Genomic DNA, 10,251 nt, shown 5'->3' with positions numbered 1-10,251 from the left:
TTGAGCTTGACTCATTTAATAAGCTTTATTTTGTAATTTAAAATTATAAATTTCAATATTTTTAATTTTACTTACAATTTAAAAATAAAATATATTTTCAACTAATGCATTAATTTTTACTTTACATTAAGTAATTAAATATCAAATTGAAACTTAAATAAATATAAATTACAAATTTGCAATACATTACTCTTGTTAATCCATTTTTTTTTCAAAATGGTGACATGTAATTTTTTCCAGGTTTTTATTCATTTCATTTTTGTCCAAAATCATAGCACATAAAATAATACAATATTACTCCTTAAAATCATGCAAATCTCCACCTTCTATGACATCAAATTATAGTTAACATGAAACTTAAACCAAGTAAATGAATTTCAAATTTAAAAGCTAAAGCAAAGCAAAATAAAACATAAATTTCAGTATTTTAGTATGTCATCACACCATTTCAGAAAATATAACTGAAAATATTACAAATCTTACGAAAGTTTCATAATGAAGCAAGAAAAATTCAATAAATGATAACTTCAAACGCTCATCTCCATGAAGCATCTCGGTTCTCCATCAAACTAGCTTCCTTGGCAATATTTCATAATCTACATTATCAAAACTTTGTGCAACATCCCCAAAAAGCTTCTTCTACAGCAACTCCTATGCAAATACATCTACAACACTATAGTTATTGTATGTGTATAATCATTACAACAACTAGAATACATGGTAAAATTATATGATAAAGTTTTTGGAATCATATTATTAAATAAAATATATGATATTTAAATTAATTTAATATTTAATTAAACATTTTATATAAAAAAATATTTAAATATATTATTAGTTGAACCGGCCGGTTCTTAAGAAACGGACCGGTTCAACGGTCAGCCGGTTGAACCGGCGGTTCAAACTAGTTTTGATCGGCTCGTTGCTAGACCGATTCTTAGGGAGAACCGAACCGGCCGTAAGATCGGTTCACGGTTGAACCGGTCGGTCCAGTCCGATTTTCAAAACAATGGTTCTTAGTTCTTTTTCTTTCAAACATCTGATCTCTGGCTCTCTCCCTCTCTGGCTCTCTCCCTCTCTCTCTCTCATCAAATTATCTTCCTCCCAAGAAGATCCTACACAAACATAAGTGCTAGATGGTATGGGGATAGTGGTGACAATGACCAAAAATTTATGGTATATTTTGAAATGAGAATTTCAAATACATCAAATTTATATTAGATGATGCATTTTAAATACACAAAAAATTTATAGTGTGTTTATTTTTCTTTAAACCAAATTCTAATGTTCTCAAAATCCTTGGACTTAGGCTTTGTTTGGGACGACTTTCTTACTATTCTTTGTACCAAATAAGAAGTGACAGACCCATTAGGGATATGTTGTAACACAGCTGTTTTCATTTAAGGCTTTGTTTGGGACGACTTTCTTGTTGCTTCTAAAAGCAGCTTTCTAGTTCAATAATTAAAATTTTTTACTAGAAAACTGCTTTAAGAAACAGCGAAAAAGTCGTCCCAAACGAAGCCTTAGGCTTTGTTTAGAACGGCTTTCTTACTACTTATTAAAGTAGCTTTATGATATAAAAGTTTTTGTGCCAAAAAATTGCTTTAAGAAACAGCAAGAAAACCATCCCAAACATAGCCTTAAAAAACTTTATATTCATTTTCTTGATACCAAACAACTCCTAATTGAGAACCAGCTTTCATGTGATAATTATGTGCAAATTGGTTTTAATTAAGTTTGAAGATTTAGAATCTTCAATGATTAATTATTAGTTGTTGAGAGCCAAGTTAATTCGGATTAGATGATTGAAGTTGAGAATGCTATTATTTACGATGTATAATTGATGGAATTGAAATAAATTCAAGTAAAAATTTTTAAAATTTTAGTTCCTGAGCCATTTTAGCTTGTTTTTTAATAAAAAAATGATGAGGATTTACATTCCTATCACAAAATTTTAATTTATTTACATATCTAACATTTCAATTTTATATTTATTTATAACATTCAAATCTTTAAATCACATAAAAATTATTATTAATATTATCTTATTTAAAATAATTAAATAAAATTTTTGAAATGGTATATATTTGGACAGTATCTTCGACTATTTTAAGAATTTTATTTATGAAATTTACTTTAAAAAGCTAATTTAGAACTCATCCATTTCTCAGTCTACTATATGAAATAAAGAAATTAAGTGATTAATTCGATGGTCAAAGTGAAACATATTTAGAAAAAAAAAATGTTAATGGATTTCCCCTCTGAGACATTTTTTTTTTGTTTGTAAAATACTATAATTTCCCAAAAATAGAACCTAAACCATGTAAAATACGTGAAGCAAATAAATGCGGTCGGAGGTTTGGGAAAGATAAGCATATGGGGATGACCGGAGAATCAACATCAATATCTAAAGAGGGGGACCATTTACTCAATTTCATGTAACAATTACTCACAAAATACGATCTATGAGCAAAAACTCTACAGTAATCCAGATCGTTAAAAAGCTTAATCAAAACATTCCGTTGATTCAAAACCGTAACCGAAACCTCACCAATCAGTTTTAATTTAAAGAAAAAACTCCTAATGGCCTCAATGGAAGGTCTACGACTAGGAAATTTCCCAACAAGAGCAAATTCAAACGGGGCAGCCAAATCATGGATTTCCGCCTCAGAAATCAACAGCGCAGGCAATCCACGATGAGAGGAAACCTTCAAATCGGGAAAAATCTTCGGAGAAGAAACCGAACCCGCAAGAGCATCCTTAAAAGACAGCGAAGACGGACCAACCAAAAAACCAGGATCACGCAGAGGAGCCATACAACAAGACTAACGAGATTCACACGAAAAAAACGAAGAAAACTACCCGGAACACCACATGCAGCGGCACAAAGAGACGACAGCTAGGGCAAAAGCCCTAGCCCACCCCCGGGAGCGAAAGAGAGAAAGAGCGTCATTTTTTTTAACTATAATAGACAACACTTTTCTTGATGCTGAAATATGTTAATTAGTTGCTTTATTATCTTCATATATTTTCTCATTCAATTCTATATTAGTTGTTTACAATTATGATTTCCTTTTATTTGTTCTTTGTTTTTCTTGATATTTGATAATCATGCAGAGATTTTATTCATATGTCCAAAATTTATGAGATATATTTCGGATGATTGTAGTATTTTATAAAGTTATTTTTATAGTTATTATAGAGAAAATAATTTCACTATTACATGATTGCGGAAAGAAACTTTTCACTATGTATATCTCTAAAAAGTTATGAGAGAAACATTAAAAAAGTAATACTCAAACAAAATTATAATTCTTCTCTGATAAACCTACAAAAAAATTCTCCCAAATAAACCTTACATAATATCATTAAAAGGAATAGGAAAATAACGGAGGGAGATATCGAGGCAAGCCTCACTTTCATTAAAATGAAAGAGTAATTGCAGAAGAAATCTCAAGAGTGAAGACAAAATAAAAAATAAAAGCACCAACAAAAAGCACCTAAAGGATAAAATGTTTAAAAAATGACTTCAAAAAGTCCTATTCAAAAGAAAAAAACAGCAAACAAATGAAACAAGGCCAACATAACTCAGGGAGTAGGCAACACCCATCATACAAAAAAGCCCAACATATAATATCCCTCAAGTTGCCAAGGCAAAGGGACATCCATTGAAGGCAATCATAAAATTGGGGTTCATAGATACTAATTGAAACATTAAACCAAAAAATTAACCCATAATAATCCATCATGCCAGATTTTCAATCAAATTTGCATCAGCTATCGAATAATCCATAAGCGAAGCAATAAACTAGGTGTGTCAAAATTTGAACTGACCCGAAACTCGACCAGAAAAATTTCGGATTCAGTTCAACTTGTTTACCATACTTGTCAGGTTCGGGCTAGTACGACTGCCCGAAATCAAACTGAGTGCTACTGATCCATGCTGAATCACACACAACTAGTCGTATTGAGTCCGTCCTGTAGGCCGCATCACGTCCCGTGTGATGTCCCTCACACCTGCTCATGCTGTTAACTGTCCCACACCAGTTGGCAAGTGGTCGCTGCCCCATACGCCTCGATGGCTCGACCAGTCGGCCTCGCATCCGGTCTCACACCCACCACTATGCACTCGTCCTTAACAACCAGCAGTGCAGCACAGAGCATGTGCTCATGCTCGACAAGACTCAACCTCCTACATTGTGCCATGATGCCCTTAAGTCCGGCATCAGGTTCGTAGGTCGGGTCTGATCAACCCGGAAACCTGCGTGAGTTGGGTTTGGGATGGAAATCCTAACTTGTTTACAAAATCGGGTCAAATTAGGGTTAACTCATTTGGACCTGAGTCAACTCGGGTTGGACCCGAAACCAACCCATTGACCCCATTTTGACACCCCTATAATAAACCACCTGTGAGCCAAAAGAGCACCCCAAACATATTTCAAATATCCTAAGAACACCGCATTTGCATAATAGCCAAACCGACACAACAACAATCGTAGAACCAAAGTCAACCTCCAAGGTTGCCAAAACAAAGCCCACAACCATCCAGGGGATGAAGGAAGGAGCCCACATCATCGTCCTTACAAGTTGAGAACTAAGAGAAAGACCTAGCAGCAAGGTTGAGGAGAAAATAGAGCCAAATTGAAGCATCCAAACATTAATCCAATATCATCAACCAAGAAAAGGGAGATGATTGTCACTGATCTTCCCCAGCGTTCAAAAATTAAAATCGAGATCGTTCAAACTTTGATTTTAACAAGCTTATAGCCAAATTGAACATCTTGAGGAGATGGATATGACGAAACCAAATTTGGTCCAATCCGAGCCCAAATAATCCAAAAATCAAATGATCAAAGCGTACTTGGAAGCTTCAAAGCATTAATTGCAGGACCATATGACGTATGGATATGACTTACTTGAAGTTGAATTGAGCAGCTTGACAAGATGAATCCAACAAGCCCAACATCGCTGAATTCTGACATCATTAAGGTACCTAAAGGCTCAATCAACGCTATATGATTGAAGAAATCGCTATGAGGCGTTAGATTAAACACTCTCAACTTACCCTTCTTCTTTTTCTTCTTCTTCATATTTACTAGTCATGTTGTTCTCAAAAAATTATAAATAAGCCCCCATTCTTCACATGAGGCAGGGAGAAAGAGGAAGAGAAGAGAGGAAGAGAAGATTTGGAGAGCTATCTTGCCGTAGACAACAGCCGGAGTTCTTTCTGATCGACCACCGTCGAAGTTCTCCTCGATCACCATCAAAGTTCTTTCAGATCGTCATCGAAGTTCTTTCTGACTAGTGCTGGAGTTTTCCCAACCACCGATCGTAGTTGAACTTCCGCCCATTCTCTTACCATCAACGGATTTCTACTTGTTCGTTGATTGCCACTAGATTTTTTTTACAACAATCAACCTTTACCAGAATTTTGCACTAAGAATACCCGTTTGAAGATTGATAAAACGTTTCAATAGATCGTATTCTCCCTATCCTCAAGGTGGAGGATGGATTTACTTTTCTAATCTATTCAAATTCTAGTGGAATCGTTTCAACTATACGAGACCCCATGATTTTTTTTCCTTTCTAAAAGTTTTCCACATAAAAATTGTCACACTCCAGGATTTATGATGGAAGAATTATATAAGTATTTCATTTTAATCATTTAACTGGAGCTTACTAATGAACAACGAGAAAAAAAAATGATTGTTTTTTTGTTTTGCCCGGAGCCTCATATCATAAGATCCTTACCCTTTTCTAAAAATATGTAAAACTATGTATGAGCATATAGTCGAGCTAGTAAGTAAAATCTTATAACTGAAATCAATGCAATATAAAATAGAGCAATATGTTATAAATCATATAAAGAAATATATGCATCAATGTGTATATTGATTATCTGTATTTATAATTTTGTAATTCATCACATGTTAATTCATTATAATATCAGTCATAGTACCAGTAACAATCAATAGTATTATGTGAGTAATAATATTAGTATTATGATTAATAATATTAAATAGTGTTAATGATAACAAACAATATTAGTGTCAGTCATAATATCAGTATAGTGTTCATAGTAGTGTTAGTATTATTATTCAAATGTTCAATGAGTATATCTTAAGAGTATCATGCTCCTACACTCATGACTTTCAATCAACCGCCCCTTATAACTCTCAATCAACATTCTCCTTATAACTCCTCTTGAATCATGTAAATCAATCGCCCTGACTCCTTATAACTCTTAATTAATCTTCAGCTTCTTATAATTCTCAATTAGTGAATCACGTAGATTAGTAGGGTATCACATAGAATTATCATATCATGTATTTGATATCATTCAGTACTTCATTTAAAATGATATAAAATCATATCAAATCATTCAAAATGATCAAATCTATAACATATACAAACATGCATAATGAAAGCTTATGAAATTAGAAGAAAATATATTTTTGACAGATTTAAGAGAGATAAATTTGTAGAAATCAAAATCATTAAAAAAATAGAAGTAAGAGATTAGCCACTTAAAAAGAATAGAATAAAATCTATAATATGAATGACTAACAAATATGATCCAAAGACTTTTATATCTCCTCTCTCTTGTTCCTCACTTTTAATTTATTTCTGGCCAAGCAACCAAGGGAGGGCTTTAGTGTGGTGAGGCAATGATATATACATTATTTATGTCATGGCACCACAACACTCACTAAATCAGCTCTACTCTATTTCAGAATTTTTATGTTTTTCAAGAAAATTTAATTCACATATTTAAGTTATTACAATCTTCCCACCTTCAAAAAATGTCATCATCGATACTTCTATATCAATCCGAGAGAGAGAGATATATAGAGCATGCTAAAAATAAAATTTTAAACTCAAATTAACTAATTATAAATAAAAAATCATACTTTATTTTTCTCATAAGCTTTAATTATATTTTACTTCTTTCAATAATTATTGCTCTGATATTATTTTGTCACACTCCGGAATCTATATTAAAGAATTACATATGTCTTTCATTTTAACTATTTAACTAAAACTTACTAATAAACAATACAAAGAAATATGATTGCATTTTTTATCTTATCAGGAGCCTCATATCATAGAATTCTTACCCATTTATGAAAATATGTAAAACCATGTAATAAACATATAACCCAACTAGTAACTAAAATCTAATAACTGAAATTAATACAAGATAAAATAGAATAATATGTTATAAATCATATGAAGAAATACATGCATCAATGTCTATACTGGTTATCTATATCGATTTATCCTTCTATAATTCATATGTCAATCAATTACATCATCAATCATATTATCAGTAACAATCAATAGTATCATGCTAGCAACAATATTAGTATTATGATCAATGATGTTAAATAATGTTAATGACAATAAATAATATTAGTGTTAGTCATAATATCAGTACAATATTCGTAGTAGTTTTGGTATCAATATTCAAATATTTAATGAGTGTATCTTAATCTTAAGAGTATATTGCCATGCACTTATAACTCATAATCAATTACCCTTTATAACTCCCAATCGATTTTCTCCTTATAACTCCCCTTTAATCAAGTGAATCAGTCATCCTGACTTCTTATAACTTACAATCAATCTCAAACTCCTGATGACTCTTAATTAGTGAATCACATGGATCTGTAGGATATTACGTGAAGTTATTGTATCATGTTTTCAATATCATTCAATACTTCATTTAAAATGCAATATAATTATATTAAATCATTTAAAACGATCAAATTTATAACATATCCATGTGGGTCTGTAAAAAGATTTTGCTTATGGGGTTCAGATGCAAAAGATACGATCGCACTATCTCGTAGGACAAAATGGTCATAGGCCTTTACACTCGACATAAGCAGGCCGATGGAAAAGAAGATCAAGTTATACATACGATTAGCCATGGAAGATAACAACTTTCGCCTACACAGTTCGATGGATAATAATATATATAACCCAAAATTTCATGAGATTTTTCCCATTCGATACATCAGTTTGAATGAAGTTTATTTGATTGTGGGGATCGGTTTCCTACGTGCGCAAGCCTCTGTACTTAATTACAACTTAGTCATCGGTCTAAGAAAACTCTCGATTAAGGATGTTAGATTATCTTCTCGAATGAGTTTACTGCAAAGGAAAAATTCTAGGCTTTCCTAATCAAAAGGGGAAGACATGCTCAAAATGGTTTAATCATCCATACGTGGTTCAATCATCACTCGGCCGGTCCGAAGAAGAGGAAACTGGAGAAAAAGAAGACAAATTGCATTCAAGCATACGTGAGAAAAAGAGGGAGGTGGCGTCATCTGTGTGACGCGGATGGATAGGATTTATAGCTTCTGAAAGAAAAGAAAGCTTACCCACCGATAGTGGTACACTTACACCACTAGCCTTAGACCCTAAATCTATAAAAGATGTAATGTCGTACACACGACACTAACATCTACGACCTAGCTAATGCAATCCTGGACTTATTCCTTGCCTGAAAAATGAAGCTAGCTAACATCCTAAACATAATCAATCGTCCTATATATGTGCAAGATAAGAAGACTCTATCCTAATAAATCAAGGATTTGTAGTTCAAAAGGCTTAAATCAGTGACTCTATAATATGCAAACGAATAGATATATCGCCACATATAATGCATGAAATAGATGCATGAATAAGAGTATCCTTATGTCTACTGATTTAATGCATGCATGTAAGTAAAGTGCACTGTGAAGTAAAGTGTGTATAAATGCATGCATGACATCCATAGTACAGAAAAAATAAATAAACATACCAAAAGTACTCTCCAAGCAAAGTACTCGCATCACATCACAACAGAAAACCATCTAGCGGTGCCCACTTTGTGTGGGAAAACAACGATGTCCACTTTATGTGGGAAAACAACGATGCCCAATGACACAAATGGGTGGTCTACTCTACATACCCAAATGACTCTATTGGTCTCTAAGGCTCACAGAAGATAGGGGGATATCATACCCAAAATTGGAAGAAAATGGAACATCCTAGCGGTGCTCACTTCGTGTGGGAAAAATAATGATGCATACAGCACAAATGGGTGGGCCAACTCTACAGGCCTAAGGTGACTATAAGGGTCTCTAGGGCTCACAGAAAGGGGCAAGCTTTGACCTATAGGGTCAAAGCTTCGTTAGTGCACTAACCTATGGCTGACTACCTAAACATGTTATAATAGCTATTAATAAGATGTGTGTGATGTGTAGCAGCTCGGATATGTAATTAAGAGTTTATTTTACAAGTTGCAGAAATTATATCTGATTGTGGCACTGCCACTTAATAGCTCCAAGCAAGCAAATTATTCTTAACCACGCAAAGCCTGTGGCGTAGCCACTTAAGAGCTTCAAGCGAGCAAGTCATCCCAATATACCTCACAAGACAAAATAAAAGGAAAGTATACAAATGATCATAGATGTCATTAGGAAAAGAAATATAGGTAAATAAAAATATAACTAATAAAAAATTTAAGATTAGTATTTATAAAGCATATGCATGTAGTAAATATTGAATAACAAAATAAAATATTGACCTAACATAGAGCTAGAAGTCGTGTCCTAACTAAACAAGTCTAGGGTTTGTGTAAGATGTGTAGTTTTGGATAGGTCATATGTAGGATGATTTAATTGAAATTATTCGTATTTGATTTGTTAAAGGACAAAAGAAAGATTTTAATTAAAGTTTAAATATTAATAGTTTATAATTGATTTTAAAGATATATTTTCTTATTATTTGATTGATTATCATATTTGTTTCACACCGAGGCCGTGAGATTTATTTCACCCTTCTTGGAGCTAACTTAATAGCCTCGTAGGCCTGGGTTATCCAGTGATAATTAACTTTGTTAAATTATTTTAATTGGTTGTAAATTAGAAAAGAAATATAGATTAAGTGATTTATTAATAAAAGAGGTTTGTTGATTAATTTTAACGATTATTCTAAGGTTTGATCTTTAAAAATCTTTTATCCTAATGAATTTTAGTTTTATGTTTGATATCATAATTTTAGTCTACATCTTTTAAACTTTAAGATTGGTTAGGAGTTTATTATTATATTTGTTAAATCTAATTTTAAGTGTATGTTTTAAGTTTGCAATTTAATGATTACAAATGTTAATAATAACTTTATTAAGAATTTAATATTTTTTAATAGATTTTAAAAGTTAGATTATGATTGATTGGTTTATTATTAGTGGATTTAAAAAAA

The sequence above is a fragment of the Dendrobium catenatum genome, unplaced genomic scaffold, assembly GCF_001605985.2.
Source record: "Dendrobium catenatum unplaced genomic scaffold, ASM160598v2 fragScaff_scaffold_146, whole genome shotgun sequence".
NCBI lineage: Eukaryota > Viridiplantae > Streptophyta > Magnoliopsida > Asparagales > Orchidaceae > Dendrobium > Dendrobium catenatum.
The sequence above is the reverse complement of the archived record's forward strand: the minus strand, read 5'-3'. Positions refer to the sequence as shown.